General features: G+C 43.6%; 1 protein-coding gene across 3 annotated transcripts in view; it reads right to left on the bottom strand.

The window, feature by feature from the left end:
- Mcc (MCC regulator of Wnt signaling pathway) overlaps positions 1-17,845 on the bottom strand; it is a 357,943-nt gene that overhangs the window by 209,994 nt on the left and 130,104 nt on the right. The window lies entirely within an intron of this gene.

The following is a 17,845-nucleotide window of genomic DNA, read 5'->3' as shown; positions in this document are numbered from 1 at the left end:
CCACATGTGCACACATACACACACACATACAAACATTCGAGAGTGCCTGAACACATGCATGCACATGTAAACACACAATTAGATTGGTTCATGGAAAAATTCGCAGAACCAGAATAACATTGGTCACCTGGAGACAGCTGTATGCAAGCAGAAAGTCATATTATTAGATATTCGAAGGAAATACCTTTTCAAAACATCTTTCTAAAATTAGTTTCTCCTTGTGGTTTAAGCTCACTCCCAGTCTCTGCCTCAGACCCCATGGATCGGAATGGCATGGCCACAGCAGCCACAGTCACTCTGGTCCCTTTGGGTAACAGAGATGGGAGATGGCCCAGCAGCCCAGGCTGGCTCTGAAGCTGCTGCCTGGCCCCATGATCTCTGCACTCTGCCCCAGCTGCTTCCTCAACACCTGCAACCCTCCTTCACCATGTGAAAGGCATTCCTCAGCAGCAGGCACAAGCTAAAGTAAGCAGACCAGAGTAAAACAGCAGATGGTTCCAATTTATTATATAGCCCGTTGTTTAGTCAAAAAAAAAAAAAAAAAAAAAAAAAAAAAAACCTCAACCTTTATAGTCTTTCGATTTCTTTGCAAAGACCACCCCAGGGCCTCAAGGTATCCTTGTTTTTCATTCTGTGAGATCAGAGGCTAACTCTCAACAATATGCTTCCTCCTCCTTTGCTTCATCTAAGCAAGTTTTCTTGATTCAGCCTAGCCCCTACCCTTCCCCAAGGCCTCTCTTTGGCTTCCCTCTTATCTTCCCTTAAAGATAGAGTTTGCCTCTTTCCACAGCTTTTCTTCCTGCAGTTTGTTACCTCTATCCAATTACAGTTGAAAAATATCCATTGGTGGGGCCAGCAAAATGGCTCAGCAGCTGGGGTGCCTGCTGCCAAGACTGAGGACTCTAGTTCAATCCCTGGATTGGCACTCGGGAGAACTGAGTGCTTCAAGTTGTCCTGCGACAGACTTCCATGTGTGTACCCACATGCATGAACTCAAAATAAATACAATTGATTGTTTTTAAACAATAGTAAGTGGGGAATTCCAGAAGTAAACAATACATAAGATGGGTAACTTTTGTTACCATGCACCCATCAAGTTTAATATTAGTTACTGTTGTTAACCTGTAAGTTATATTTAAACATGGTATGTTAGTTGCAAGAATAAACTTAGTATACACCAATACTGTCCATTTCAGGCACTCAGTAGGGATCTTTCAGTGTATCCCATAGAGAGGACTGCTTTGTAAAAGACCAGAAAGTCATACAGGTGCCACATCCATACAAAGATTTTTAAAACAATATCTTATTTAGTAGGCAATTAAATATGTGGTAAATAAGATTGACCATCAAAACTTAGAAAAATCTGGTTTTTTTTTTTAAAGAAAAAAGTGAAGAAACAGAATGTAATGTCATAAGATTTCAGTATGAAGTCTTTGAATAATTAAAAGAACACACTGACATGTCACCTGAGAGTAGAATCACAACCCATCTATTTTCCAAAACTTCATAAACAATGAATTAGTTTTTTAAAGTCACACCTGCTTAACTTGCTCTTTTCCATCATTTCTTTGAGCCAAAGGTGTACCTAATTCATACAGTGTGATTAAACTAATCTGATTTTTACTGAGAGTTATATTAAGGAACCATGATTTTAAAAACACACCCTGCTTTGAAGGTAGATTTTTAGTCATAAGCACACATTTATTTTATGTAAGTGAAGGGTGTGGTGCTTTGACCAGCATCTGAGTCTACATTGTACCAACCATTTGACTTACTTCATACTGTTTCCTATATGATACAGGAAGCAAAGACATCAACTGTGGAGAGATTGGACTAGACTACAGAACAGCTTCATCCATCAGCCGCCTGTATTGTGAATGAAGAGCAATGGAAACCAAAGATTCCCCCATCCCAGACTCCGTCCTACCTAATATCCAACAGTGCACACTGCACATCTCCTCCTGGATGTCCATGAGCCACCTCCAATACAACATGCCCAAAGCCTGACTCAATTGCCCACACACACTGGATTTCACTATGAGATCTCAAATCACTCTCAACCCACTTCAACCTACCAACCCATAAACAAACCCCCAAGTCTCAGAGATGTCAGCTCTGAAAGCCATGACGATGAATGATCTGAGAAATCAAAACCTATGATGCAAACAGTGGGCAAAGTTCCAGTTTTAACCTGATCCTAGTGTGAGCTTCCATCCTTTACTGCCAACTGTACCTGCAGATAGGCCCTGTCTCATGGGACAAGAAGAAGATAAAAATTCACAGTAAGGCACTTATCAATAGCTAGGATCACTGGTGATTAATAGTCACTCTAATAAGACATAAAATGCTGCAGACCTGGTTAGGGTGTTACCTGCCAGAAATAGTGATGCCTAAGGCAGTAGGTGCATAAGAGAGGGGCTAAAACCTATGAGAGATGGAAACATCGGAGAACCTTTTGCAAGGAAACTAGTACTTAACATTAAGCTGTATGGGAGGAACAGGAAGTAGACAGGCCATGGTTTTGGTTTTGGATAAGACAACCAGTTGAAATGGCAAACATGAAGCCCAGAGATAGTCAGGCACCTTGAGGGTATTGATGTCGGATGAGTTAGTTTGATGCTACAACTTAATGGTGACTAGTGACCAGAAATACAGGTCAACAGTATGGCCACAAGGTTAAGCAAATCAAACTCTAAGGCAATAAGAGGGGAAGTGACAATACAGAACAAACCCATACACGGTGGGTTTTCAAAGGTCAAAGGGATTGTTCTCCATAAAAATAGTGTCATATATTTATCATTTCTCATATAGAGACCTATTCTTAAGCATTACAAAGGCTCCCTACGTTTTTAACTACTTTAGACTCTAGCCTCTGCTGTCCAGATGTTTATAATCCAATGTTGTGTGAGATTAGAGCAGAGGTTCTCAACCTGTGGGTTGTGGTCTTTTCAAGGATGGAGTTAAAAGACTTTTACAGGGGTCGCCTAAGACCATCGGAAAACACAGGTATTTACATTATGATTCACAACGGTCACAAAATTACAGTTATAAAGTTGCAACAAAAATAATTTTATGGTTGGGGGTCACCACAACATGAAGGAACTGAATTAAATGGTAGCAGCAATAGAATGGTTGCGAACCACTGGACTAGAGAAATAACTCAGTGGTAAAGTATGTGCAAAGCAGGAGCCATCCAGCCCAGAAGTAAAATGATCCAAGCCACTGTAATCACCAAAGCATGCTCTTGGTTGCCTGTATAAAAGAGTTCATTTTACTACTGGGTAATCTGAATGTGTCATATTTTAAATGACTCTGACCAGTTACCTAAAGGTGATTGGAATACCTTATGAACTCCATAAAGGCACAATGAACTCTGACATTTAAAAAAAAAAAACAAAACTCAAATTAGTTGAGCAAATTTTAACTCTATCATTCCTATTGGATTAAGAATCATTCATCCAAGAAAGGCAATTAACATATTTCTGTCAGTTGTAAATGAATTTTAACTGCTGTGTGGAGTTTCTGCTATATGAGAAAGCTTCCCCCCCCCATACAGGATACTCTTATACATAGAATATTGTTATGGAGAACTATTCCCTTGACCTTCAACTGGAAACAAAGCCCCAACCTTCAACACCACAGAGTCTTTTCTAATTTGGAAAGAGGCTTTTATAAGATTGAAGGCACTAGGTTACGGTTCTCCTGAATGCTAACAATCTTACTTTACATGAACCAGAATATAAATGGGAGATATGTATTTAGTGATGCTAATTACCACTGGCATGATGCTTTGGGATATCACAGTGTCGGTTGTTGTGGACGGGTTTAGTTGTATGTAAGGCAACATGTTTTTACAGGTATAGACTCAGCTTCGTGTGTGTGCACGTGTGTTCAAGTGCATCTCAAATCTAGTAGTCAATGCCAATAGTTTTCCTCAATTGTTCTCGAATTAATTTTTGAGGCTCAATTCAAGGGTCTTTTACTGCACCCACAGCTCACTGATTTGGCTGGACTGGCTGGCTACTCAGCCCCAAAGATCCTCCTGTCTTGACTGCCCCAACACTGGGACTGTAGGTGTATGCTGCCCTGCCCGCTTTTTACATAACTGCTGAGGATTTGAACTGAGGTCATCAGACTCTCAGAGCAAGTACTCCTACCAATGAGGCATCTCCCCACATCCCATATTTAGCTTTTCAAATAAAGGGAGGGAATACCTACACGATGAGATAAAAATAATCTTGTACTGTACTGCTCCGATGGAAATTGTTCAGCAAAGTATCAGTATGGATACCCTTGACTTACCATGAGGTTACATTCTGACAAACGGACTTTGTTGAAAATGCCATCAGCTAAAGCATATTCATCCCACCTAACTTAGACTAGCATAGCCTAGCAGCACTACACATTGTAGACTATGGGTTGGTTATCCTCACCGTCACGTGGCTGACCGGAAGCTGTGGCTTGCTGCAGCCGAGCATCAAAAAAGATTGGACTGCATTTTGGCAGCTAAGGAGAAGAACAAAAGGTACAGTACCGTGTCCACGGAACCATCTTTGTGCCGTTGTGAAGCTGAAAGATCTCAAGCAACGGAGGCTGTCTGTACTCCTCCCCAGTTAGCATTTTTACCACAATGCAACATTTCCAGTGCCTGGGGACATTCTGACAGCCCAGGATTAGACTCTGGTCCTCTCTTTCTGAGAGGACACCCAGAGCCACACAAGGTCCTGTGGGATTCAGCAGGAAGCAGAGCTCTCTGATCCCAGTGCATTGAGGGCGCAGGGAGCTGGGGCTTGGGGCTCAATTTCAGAAGCAAAGAGCTGGAAGGGCAGCTAGGATCTCCTTTTGGGAAGAGGGAACTTGGAGTGTAGCTCAGGCTATCCAACACTGGTGAATGTGAATGTAGCTGCCATGTGTGAGTCCTTTCTGTCAATCAGACTAGTCTCACTTTTCACTTATCATCATAGCCATGACATGTCTCGTAAAACCACTCTGAGGAGAAAGCACTTTTCAGTCATTGATTCTCCCTAACTTGAAGCTCTTGGGAGATATCCCATGGAAGATAAACAGGCAAGCAGATCATGTTAGAGTGCTAAGAGCTAAGTATTTATGCCACAGACATGGAAACATCCGACAGAAGAGAGTCTGCAGAGATGAACAGGAAGTAGAGTCAAGGGTGTCAAAAACTCCGCCTCTGAAAAGAACCAGGTTAAACTCACTGCCAGGCAAGGCTTGGAGACAGGACTTTGGTCAGGGTCTTTCTCACCCCACTTTTGTTTCCTTTCCCTTAGCAAACAAAATAAACTCCTAACCAACTTCAAAATGCCAGCAAGACTTTACAGCTTCTTACCCTCTGATGTTCAGATAAAGCCCAGGTACACAGGGAAACAGAGATCTTTATTGCTGTGGAGTCCTGGCTGACTCCAGATGTTCCTCTTCCTGCACCCATTGTCACTCCAAAGCAGAGCTCTTAACCCACCCACACTGCTATATCCTGCAGCTTAAAGGGGAATTCACCAACTGAAGCAATTGTTATACAGCCCATGAAAACAATGGCCTATCATGCTCTCCCTTGCCCTTTGTTGTGTCTAAGCTGCGTTTCTGCCCACAAAAGCAACTGACAATACAAAAGATAGGACAAAGTTAGAACAAGTTCAAAATAAAAATTTAGGGGGTGGAGAGATGACTCATGTAAGCCCAAGAACCTGAGTCTGAATCTCGGCACCTATGTGAAAAGCTGGGCTCAAGGCATGTCTATGATCCCAGCCTTGAGTTAAGCATAGACAGTAGGTTCCGCCCCAGGCTTTGCTAGCTAGCCAGTGCAACCAAGGCTGTGAACTTTAAGTTCAAGGAGAGACTTTGTCTCAAAAGTATTGTGGAGAGTGAATGACACCAGATGTCAACTTCTGGTCCGTACATACAAATGTGCATGAGTGTGCATAAGCTCGTGCATGCACGCACAGACACAAGAGTAAGAATATTTAAAGCAAGTAGTCTTGAGAGTCGTTAGTTCATTAACATTCTTTAAGGACAATATCCTTCATTTCCAAACACAAGTCAAATCTATCACCATTCCTTACAAAGAATAAACCCGCCTGAGACTTGCCTATATTTGGTTCAATGTTTTCCCAGGTCCTGCGCTTCCGGCATGAATGTCAAGAGAGGAAAAGCATCAGGGAGCAGAGACTCTTTGGATTCCTGAACATTGTTCTCATGACACGTTAGACTATACTTAAGACGTTTGTTTAAATTCCATCAGTCCTCACAGTTACAGCTACTAATGCCTCTGTTTAGAAAGCACTTCTCAACTTGGCACTTACTGTCCCGTAAGCACTGTAGTGAGCTGGGGCATTACTGTTACCACCATGGCTGAAAGAGATCCCACTAATCACAGACTGAAGGATGATAAACAGTGGGTTGTGTCACCGGTCTTCATGGTGGGAAGGGGCTACACGCACTTGTTGTCACTACTTTATAACAGAAAATGCTCGGCACAGAAAGGTAACTTTTCACAGGTTGCCCTGTCTGGGCTTTGGCAGGGCTATCTATGATTCCAGAGCCCACAGCTTTACAAACATGTGATTTTAGAGAGACAACGTGTGAACCATGACCCCTGGGGATGTCAGTAAGGGTGGCCAAAAATCAGAGACCTCTCCTAGCCACTGAACATATTATCCTGACCCCCATATGTCATCATTGCTAGCTGAGGACATTTTAATGCCAAATTAAGAAAAACATCCACCGTTGGCCACTTGGGGAACTAGAAGGTTTGAAGGCAACTTTATCAGCATCAGACATTTTCTTCCACACTAATTACACACAGGTCCAGAAAGCATTTCCTTAGTGTCTCAGGGGCCCCAAACGAGAAACTGTCTACCTCATTCAGGAGAGATGCAGAGAGAAAGAGAGGGATAGAGGAGAGGGAGAGAGGGGAGGAAGGAGACTGAAAGAAAGAGGAAGGAGGGAGGGAGAAAGGGAGAGAAAGGAAGGGAGGGAGAGAAGGAGAGAGGGGAAGAGAGAGAGAGAGAGAGAGAGAGATTAAGACATTCAAAAGAATGAAAGATAAAAATGAATCCCAAATCTGACTTTTAAATGGACCCACTTCATGTTGGGAATAAATCTTCCTGACCTGGTTCCAACTCACCCCTTTTTCCTCCTCACTGGGGGGTGGGGGGTGGGGGGGAGCTGTTTAACATCAGCAAAGGCACAGTGATCCTGAATCCTCCTGCTCTGCTGTGTCCTCAGCCAAACACTTAATCAAAAAGTGCTCCCTACCAAGCATAGAAATAAATTTGATTTTGGTTTAGCCGGGATTAGATTCTGAGCACCAAGAAATTAAAAATAACCTTTATCTAATCTAACAGACCAGCATCCAACTTCCTGGCTACTCTCCACAGGCCGCTCTTGTTAAAGCCTCTCCTGGAATTCCTCTGTAGCAACTGTGAAAGCAGTCTGAGGTGGGAAAACAACTCTTCTGTGTCCTGGTCGGGACTCTTAACTCTGTGTTTGCCTCATGGAACCAGAGATTGCTCTTTCCAAGCAGAATTGCTGACTGTCCATCTGCGAAAGGTACCTTTGCCCCCAGATGCATGAAGATCACTCACTCCTGAGGATTTGAGTCCCTTGTGGGTAAGAACACAAAGCTGTTTATTTTATCTAGAGAAGTGATTCCCTTGCAAGCCTCATTTTGTATTCACTGTGACTCCATCCATCGGGAAATACCAAAGTCAGAGCATTGTACAATGACCAATGCAGACAAATTCAGACGTGGAACAAAAGCATCTGATACCCTGAATATATGAAGAATTCCTACCACCACTACTACCATCATCATCGTAGTCATCATCATCATCATCATCACCACTACCACCACCACTCCCCCCACATATATACACTCATACACACTGCCAAGAAGCTGAAGGCAGCTAACGAACAGTTAGCCCACCTCACAGATCCCCAAATAGAACACGAGTGCTCTTCTGAATTTCTCTACCTGATAAGACCCAATAACCAACCAGGGTCAATAAAAACCTACTGAGAGTAGATTACCATATACCCCAAACCAAAATTAACAAAACCAAAGCTAACAGTAAATTCCAATTATTTTTAATAGTGTGAGCTATAGAACTGTTGGAGGTAGGCAAGAGTCACTGAGGAATTAGAATTTCTCTTCCTAAAATAAAGATTATAAAATGTGCACTTTAGTGAGGACACCCCATGATGCACTTAAAAGTGAGGCAGAAAAAGATAAAAGCCTGTATATTAAACAAACAATGAAAAATGGGTTTTATATTTCTGCTTCTTTTTTCAGGTTTGGATAAGACAGTGTACCAGAGATAAGCATCCTTGGAGCAGAAACAGAAGTACCCTTTGTTTGACAGCATGCTTACCAGGCAATTCTTGATCACAAGCTCATTGCCAAACAGCTTTTCAGAAATAGAAAGGCACCAGCATTCAGGTCTCTCTGGAGCTGTGTCTGGTATAACCCACTCAAGGGGTATTGAGGTTGGGGATGGGGGAGGGGATGGTAATATAAGTCACTGAAAGAAGGGCAGAGTTCGGTTTTCCTGACTCAAATCTACCTCACTTCTATCAGCACTGAACCATCAATCAAGGTATGGCCATTTTCAAATCACTCTCAGCCAAGGTCCCTCTACTTGATCATTTCAAACATTCCTTTTAATGGAAAAAATAAATTCAAATTTATTTTGGATATCTGAAGATATCCAAAACTAGTTAGTTTTTATGGCACAATTGTCTCTGTTCATAAAAAAAAAGATACGATTTAAAAGTTTAGCCAAAGGGTAAGCATGGGACACTGGACCATCTTCTGCCTCGTACTGCCCTCAGGATACAAGCTCCCTGGGTTTGCTAACGCTTTCTCTTTCCCACAAGCTTATCTAACACATCCATAGTATCACCAACATACATGCAGAGGTGTGTGTGTGTGTGCGCGCGCGCGCGCTCATGAAGATAAAAGTAGATTCAGAGTTCACTAGATAGTTTTCTGTGTCAACTTGACATAAGCTGGAGTTATCACAGAGAAAGGAGCCTCCCTTGAGGAAATGCCTCCATGAAATCCAGCTGTAAGGCATTTTCTCAATTAGTGATCAAGGGTGGGAGGACCCATTGTGTGTGGTGCCATCCCTGGGCTGGTAGTCCTGGGTTCTATAAGAAAGCAGGCTCAGCAAGCCAGGGGAAGCAAGCAATAAGCAGCATCCCTCCATGACCTCTGCATCAGCTCCTGCCTCCAAGTTCCTGTGTGAGTTCCTGTCCTGACTTCCTTTGGTGATGAACAGCAATGTGGAAGTGCAAGATGAATAAACCCTTTCCTCCCCAACTTGCTTCTTGGTCATGGTGTTTTGTTCATATAAACACTGACTGAGACACAGAGCAATATTCAAAACTCTCTGGGGGGATCCATATTATTTCCCAAGGTTTAAGAAGCCCTAGGTGATATAATGGGAACCAATTTTGTGGTCTTCCTGTGCTTTTTGTAGTCCTCCCATGGTCCTTTGCTCCAAGTGTCACATGTGGTCTCATCTCCCATGCTCCTTTGCTCCATGTGCCCATCACCTTGATGCCCCTTAAACTTACCAGGCAGACTCTAGCTTCTGAAGAAAGCGTCCCTGCTTTCTATGTCTCTGCTTCATACTCCTTTCAGATCTTAGTCACTGACTTCAGTGACTTCCCTGATGATGTTAATGTGTCCCTCCCTCTCCTTCCTTCTTGCATTCTTTCTTTATAGAACATATCCCTGGGCATGCACTGGCTCCTGTACATTGTGTGGCTCCCATCAGAATATAAGGTCCATTAGAACAAAGACTTGATCTGTTCGTGTTTGCTGTGTCCACAGACCTAAGATAGCATTTGGCATACAATATTTATTGAATAAATGAGTGAGGGAGAGACAGTAAGCCACAGACATAATGACCAAACAAAATTTCATCAAGTGCATACTTTCACCAAAATAGAAAAGCAGTTGTCCATCTCATGCGTCACACTAAACAAGTGGGATTCGATCCAAACAGGCAACTTTGAAATCTCTCCTGCTCCCTATTGAAGAGAGACTACAAATCAAGTGACTGGTTTTGCTTAGAATGGGCTAGTAAAGAGCTCACTGTGTCCCTAAGGAGGCACACGCACACACACACGCACGCACACACACACACACACACACACACACACACACACAGGTTCTAACACGTGTTCAAAACAGAAAGGAGCAGAGGAGAGCTGGCCTGGAGAAGCCACAAGGAGTTGTAGAGGAAAACAGAGAGCCCAAGGAAACCCAGGATGCTTTGCAAACAGGTTCACAAAACTCAGCAATGGCAAGCAATTATTCCCACGCTCTCTCTCCCATCAGCCAAGCAGGGATGTTGTTGCTTTCCTAACTGCAGGGCACTCTCCTTCCATGTTGGCATTCTTCCCCTTGATAACTACGCTAGTAAATTTCCTCAGTCCAGCTGAGGACAACTGACATACACATGCTATGAGGTTTTGTAAACATTTCTGTTTGCCATTCATCAAACACGGGAACTTTTGGGCCCTTGCCCACTTGTCTCACTGGGCATCCAGACACTCATAAAATCTCATGAGCAGGGATCTGGCTCACAATATGCTGCCAAGCACAGCACTTCCCAACCAACTAAGCTTTTACTGCAAAGTCAATGGGCCAAACCTACAGCTTTCTTTATGAATCAATAGTGGCTAATTTGGTTTTTCCCCCCCAAGGGACTTTCGTTCTCCAGGCTTTAACATCATTGCTGACTTAAGCAGTATCTTGAAGGCTTTGTACAGATACACCCTTAGTCACTCATTATGATAATGCAAGCCTTCCCAAAAACAAAATTCCTCTTCCTCCTATGAAATAACTTTAGCTGTTCTTAGTCAGCAAGGGATAAAGGACATTCATAGAGAAGACAGAGAACCTCTGTGGTCTGCATAATATTTGCTCTGCTAACGAAACTTGCTTGTGCAATCCACGTAACTTTTCTTTATGAGGGAGCACTATTGGGAGTTTGGTTCAGGACTATTCAAAAAAAAAAAAAAAAAACCCAAATATGTCAAATATGTATGAGATGTACATGACATCCTCTCATGCAAAATAACCTGTATTCTGCAAGTTTGGACTTTTATGTATGTATTTATTCATTTATGTATTTATAGTCTTGTCCAGTTCTATAATTTTGCCAGCACAAACTCCTCTCCCAGCGTGTGAGTAATACATTACACACAACCCTGCTTTTCTAGGATGTGTTCATCAATAGATTAATGTTGTCCTGAGTGCAGATTAGGCCTTCCAGTTGCCTCCTCACCCAGGAGGAAGTCTTCCCTGTGAGCTGCACTGGGGAAAACACCACTATTCACTAAAGGCTTTATTTCCTAAGTACCACACTATGGCACCCTCTACTCCAGGTGAGTCTGCCCACTCAGACACCTGACATCTCCAGTCTTCTACCAACAGGCACTTCCCTTAAGATTAAAACAGTCTTGGGTAGGAGTTAAAAGCTTCAAGACCACACTGAGCCCAGAGATCTTGTATATTCTTTATATTCTTTCTCTCTCTCTCTCTCTCTCTCTCTCTCTCTCTCTCTCTCTCTCCTCTTTCTCTTTGTCTCTCTCTCCGTCTCTCTCTTCCTCCCTCTCTTTTCCCCTTTCCCCTCCCTTTCTTCCCCTCCTTCCCACCCTCTCTCTCCCTCCTTCCCACACTCTCTCTCCCTCCTTCCCACCCTCTCTCCCTCCTTCCCACTCTCTCTCTCTCCCTCCTTCCCACTCTCTCTCTTCCTCCTTCCCACTCTCTCTCTCCCTCCTTCCCACTCTCTCTCTCCCTCCTTCCCACCCTCTCTCTCCCTCCTTCCCACCCTCTCTCTCCCTCCTTCCTACTCTCTTTCTCCCTCCTTCCCACCCTCTCTCTCCCTCCTTCCCACTCTCTCTCTCTCCCTCCTTCCCACTCTCTCTCTCCCTCCTTCCCACCCTCTCTCTCCCTCCCTTCCCTCAACCACCGGCTCTCCCCCACCTCCTGCCTCCCTAACACCTTGCCTGTCACCAGCCTAACCTACAACCAGCCAACCTGCCCTTACATCACACTTCCTCTCTTTCTCCTGTTATTCTGACATCCACCTGGTTCCAGCCACAGACACCATGTCTTTGGTTGGCTCCATCCACGCTGCTCTTCCCCTGGATCTGAGTCATAGCCTCATCAGCACCCTCTACCCCACAGTGATTTGGCCAACTCTAATAGGAAACCAGAGTTCTGCCAGCAGGGGTGGGAAGAATACTAGTTCTGGTGATGACGCCTCAAATATCAAAGCAGCAGTCCTCAGGTGCCTCGGGTACAGTCAAGGGCTGCAGTTTCTATCTCCTCTGTTAAATGAGGATCATTCCTCTCTTATCTGCATCTGCTTTCAGGCTCTGGAAACTCAATGCCTGGAATTCTTCAGCCTCTGGAAGGCCTTTTACTCTAATCATATCCATTTCATTCTTATCAAAAACACATATCTGAGCACGGCTCGGGAATTACAATACAAATCAAGTTAAACAGGTTTATTAAATAAAATGCTCCCTTCTAAGAACATGCCATCCAAAGCTGAGCACTGTAACAGAAACTATTGAGAGAAAGCTGCAGTGAACGGTGCCACTCTAAAGGAAGCCAGCCTCGGCACGCATGCGTCAGGGCCTCCCTTTCCCGGGATGCTCAGTCTTGGTAAGATTTGTCACCTCTTCAGGTTGTGTGTGATCATGTGTTTGTGTCAAAGTGTGTATGTGAGGACAAGCTTCAACTTTCAGGAGTTAAGTCTCCCAGGATGGTTCTAGAGACTGAACTCCTGCCATTGGCTTGAGTGGTGAATATTGTTGTCCACTGAGCCATCTCAGCAGCCTGCTGTATGTATCTCTCTCTCTCTCTCTCTCTCCTCTCTCTCTCTCTCTCTTCTGTCTCATTTTCTGTATCTGTATCATGACTGTGACAATGTCTCTCATGGGATTTCTTTTGTCCAATTTAGCATGCTAGTTACTACAAGTCTCTGGAAAAAAAAAAAAAAAAAAACTAAAACATAAAAGCATTCAACTGCTACCGGACATTGGAATTATGGGACCCGGGCCCAGACAGCCTCTGTTGTTTTGTGGCCTCTTGGGTGGATTGCATATGTTGTCTGTCACTTCTCTCTAGGAGAGTGGAATCTGTTTCTTCACTTCTTTGACATTGGGCTAGCCACACAGCTGTCCCAAACTAAAAAGCAACCTTGTGCCAACCCTACACTTATGAAATCTGGCAGCAGGGTCAGAGATGTAGCTGAAGCCCACAAACCCCTGGATTTGATCCTCAACACTACACAAATTGGGTATAGTGGCACATGTTCATAATTCCAACATGTGAAGTCAAGAGGCTACATAAGAAGATCAAGACTAATCTGGGATACTCAAGTGCTTATCTTATAACCCCCCCCACACACACACACCCCACTTCCCAAAAACAGAAATTCAAAGGCTTATAGCCAGTCCTGCCCCCACAAAAGGATACCCCAAGCAGCAAATGCAGAAAGCTATATGGAAGAGAAGTGAGCTGCTTTGCCAGCTCTGAGGCAAGCACAACCCGTCAGCCATGTTTTTAAGTCTCTTGCTCTGGTCACAGTCTTACTTTAAGTAATTCACACTCAGTGCTGCCAAAGAGCAAGACCATGAATAAGGCTGCTAATTTAAAAAAAAATGATTTTATTTTATTTTACTCATACATGTGTCTACAGTTCTATATCTATCTGTACATGTGTAGAGTATCACCAAACCAACCTCTGCTTTAGGGAGGAAAGCAGTAGGTATCCATAAATTCAAACATCTGTAGGACGACCACCTATGTGGCAGGACTCTGTATTACATCTTGGCATGGCTGTACTGTTGTTGATGGTCTAGGATCAGCACTAAGCAATTTGTTACAGTGCCATGTGATTCTGTAAAGACAGAGACATTCAACATTCAGAGCTTGGGGAAACCTTTCAAGCTGCTTACAATACTGATGTAATTAATCTGCGGTGAAGAGTAAGTATATCCATGAAATGGCTACATACACATTGTCACACAAAATAATCTATGCAAGGAACAACTTTCTTCCGTACAAGTCAGAGTCTTAATTAGTGTCAATAAAGTGGCAGGCGTTCAGATGTTGCCCAGCCAGTAAAGGGGGGACGCCTGCAGTACTGACTGTGTTCTACATGAGTGGACAGAACTGATGAAGGGTGCTTCAAAGAAACACTCTTCCCCTCAGCGGCAAGCAGTCTCTGCAAAGTAGTGACAGAGAAATTTCTGCCCATTCATAATGTTAAAAGTGCACAGAGTAAAAACTGACTGCACAGTTCTTTGTCTCCGGAGGCTTTAAGGATTACCAGGAAATGGGAAACTTCAAAAACACATTTTGATGTTTCCACATAAATAGGTAGCTGTCTACCAGACAGGCAGACCAAGCAGACAGCTATTCCTCAAGGATGAGTGAACTTGAGTCAAGTCTCAATTCTGATGCATCTCAAGACATTTTCTTTCCAAAATCTGAATAGGTCTAAGAACCAAACAGAATGATGGATTGAGAAGTGAGGTTCACTCCCTACTGGCCCCACAAGTTTTTCAGAGACAGATCTAATTCCTGGCCCAAACTCAAGTCAATGAGGAAGATACCAAAGCTCTCCCTTGACAGAAATTTGGCTTTAGCAGGATTAATCTAATGCTACCGGAAGTGTGACCATTCTGTTCTTTCTGCTTCCTGATTTGGGGGAGAGGTAACACTGATAGTGCATCATTTAATTTGGGGACATTTTTAATTTGGTTGATGTTGAAATCCTTCTTTAACCTCACATTAAAGAAAATAAAAACATTTCTGCAGTCTTTGACAGGGATGGAGAACAGCTAAGAAGAAAAATTGGCAATTCGTGTGTCTCAAATATTTCTCTATGTATTCTTGTTACTACCGATTTTGTCTGTTCAAACTTGATTGCATGTTCATAGCGGCAACTTACTCTCTGTAATCAATTCACAGGATCTAGAAATGCTATGATTCAAACTAAAGAATTACAAATCAGTCAATTTAAACAGGGACACATCTGAGAAATTTCCTGTTTCTTTCCGTCTTATTCCTCACACTTGCGAAGCAACCAATAGTAAACATTCAGCCCTAGGTCTCCCAACCTCATAGGCCTGGTAGCCACACCACCACAGTTCTTTCCAGGGCCATACAAAGAGAACAATGCCTCCATTGGTCGCCACAGAAGAACTTGCTGCTCCCACTAGGGTGCTAGCATGTTTCATTTCATCTAGAAACTAACAAAAGTCACTCCCTCTAGTTCAGTATCAACATTATTATCAAAGAGCGCCTCTCGAGGCTATAGCCAGAAGACTCCTGAAGAAGGGTTCAGCACACAAGTGAACACCAGTAAGGAGATCTCTTGTTGGTTACACTAGGACAGTGGTGGGTCCTTTCAGAGACCTTCCCATTTCACAAATGCCTGGTGAACAACAGGCATGTGACCCAGCATCTGACCCCTCCGGTGACCTCCAGACTGCCTCCACGCTCCTGGGTAATACAGTATATAAAAGGGACCCTGAGTGTTTTATTAACCATGCTTCCATGAGGAGGAGGAGTCATCAACTACCAAGTTGGAGAGGGTTGCCTGGCAATGCATCAAAGGAAAACCAGTGTTAAACAAACAAACAAACAAACAAAACACCAACAACAAAACAGGGAAGAGAAGAAACTCTATACAAAAAAAAAAAAAAAAACAGTGTGAGAAATACAAATAAATAAGTGCACTTATGGATGTTATAGAAAGAATAATTGTCAGAGCCATTATCTAGATAAATTGAAGTGCCGTTCAGGGTTCACAGGATTGGGGTACACATCTCTTCTTGCACTACCAAGTTTCTAAATAAGTACAGAAGTGAAGATAATCAATCTCATCTATTGGGTATGGCAACTATCTAACCTTCAGGATAACATAAGCAGTAGTGTGTGTGTGTGTGTGTGTGTGTGTGTGTGTGTGTGTGTGTGTCTAGATGGGGACAGAAGAACTAGGTCATGGGAATCGGAACTGGTTCTAAAGAGGGTAGAAATCTGAATGGACACACCCAGAGGACAAGAGCAGAAACTCTGATGAGGAGAGCACCGTTGGCAGAAAACGAGATGGTTTCCTTAGGGACAAGAACATGCCATGTAATCTTAAGTACGTTTCATTCCAGCCAATGCAAGACCACAGAGCACCATCAACCCTTTCATTTGCTCACAAGCTTTACAAGGATTAATTAATACAGTTAGGCCAAGAACACGCAGCTTTCTCCCAGCCCCAGTGTTCCAAACTCTGTGAGATTGGCAGTGCTTCTGCTATTCAAGTAAAATGATATCTCTGTGCTGTTACACTCTTTCTAGCCCCTTCAACATAGCACCTCTAGGTGACAGAGTTAAAACTGATAGTGAGACTGAACAAAAGAGGTTGTCAAAAATCCTCTCCAGGAGCTAACCATTAGTGGTTTTCGATTATTAAATGGTTCTAGAATCTCAACTAAATGCTTCTTGGATGGGTTAGTTATGAAGCATGACTCTGGATTCTAGTTCAGATCTGAGACCATGCCCTAAATAGAAACCTAGCAAAACTCACCCAGTTCCTCATGCCTCCTCTCTCACTTCCATCTGAAAATTACATTCTCACTCAGCATTTCTGCTGCCTTCCACATCACAGGGGTGTAAACATGGGGGTTAGGACAAGTCTCTGTTTCCTATAGCTAACACCTCAAAATGCTACTCCAAACTCAGGCAGGAAGAGCACAGAGACATAGCATGGGGCCCCAAACAGGGTTATTCCTTCCCTTTCGGTTACTGCCACAGCACACTAGGGTTTACTGCACCCATCCCTGGCTTTTCCTCAACAGTCCCTCTGCAAGAGTGGCATCCTTTCATTTTTCCTGATGTTTCTGACATCACCAATGCCTGCTTCCCGCTCATTTTCGTTTCTCTCCTCTGATCCCCCTTTCTCTCTTCAGTCGCACTTTGAGCTGCACAGGTGACCTTTGAGACCTGGGCCACCATACCCAGGCAAGACGGTAAAAGGGACCCCAAAGGGCCCAAAGCAAGCACAAAGACCTCATATTCCTTGGAACATGCAGTTTTATAGGTTTCCCGGCACTTTTCATATACCACAGGGAGGTGGACATCACGAAAATTATATTGCATGATGGGGGCGGGGGCAGACATCCCTAAAACTATTTCCCCCAAAAAAACTCGGCTTTGGGCACCTTGCTGCTCACATATTTGCATACTGTTTGATGCAGCTTTATTTAATCTCAAAGCGGGTCTCTTAACACTTCAGAGTGAGCCCAGGAATTGCAAATGTGGCCTCAAAGACACAGGAGTCCAGGCCCTGGCAGGAAATAAAGTTCCAAGCAGCTTTGATGTGCTTCCTCCCCACCCCCCTCCATCCAGCAGGTCATTCATCTCTACCCAGGAAGGAACCACCTTGCCTGAACCCTTGCAAACGCGGCACACGTGGGAGGCAAGTGAGAGGTTTAGTAATCAGTCCTTTCCGGGTCTCCAGCACCACCACCGTCCCAGCCCCACCAAATTAGTTGCTGAGGCTTTAAACATAGCGTTCTGACTGCTACAAGGAATGTAGCCTATGAATAGAGGAGGAGGTAGTGAAGGGACTAGGGTCCGGACTCTAGGGAATAAAAAGCCTAGGTGGCTGGGGAGAGCGCTGTTTCTTTTCTAAGCTTCTCAGTGAAATATCAAGCCAGTTCAGGTCAGATCCTGAGTAGCACAAGTTAAAACAAGATCAGGAAAATCCATCAATCTTCAGTTGCGACGCTTCCATACTCT

The sequence above is a fragment of the Arvicanthis niloticus genome, chromosome 14 (genome assembly GCF_011762505.2).
Source record: "Arvicanthis niloticus isolate mArvNil1 chromosome 14, mArvNil1.pat.X, whole genome shotgun sequence".
Taxonomy (NCBI): Eukaryota; Metazoa; Chordata; class Mammalia; order Rodentia; family Muridae; genus Arvicanthis; species Arvicanthis niloticus.
Note: the sequence above shows the minus strand (reverse complement) of the source record. Positions and strands in the feature narration are given on the sequence as shown.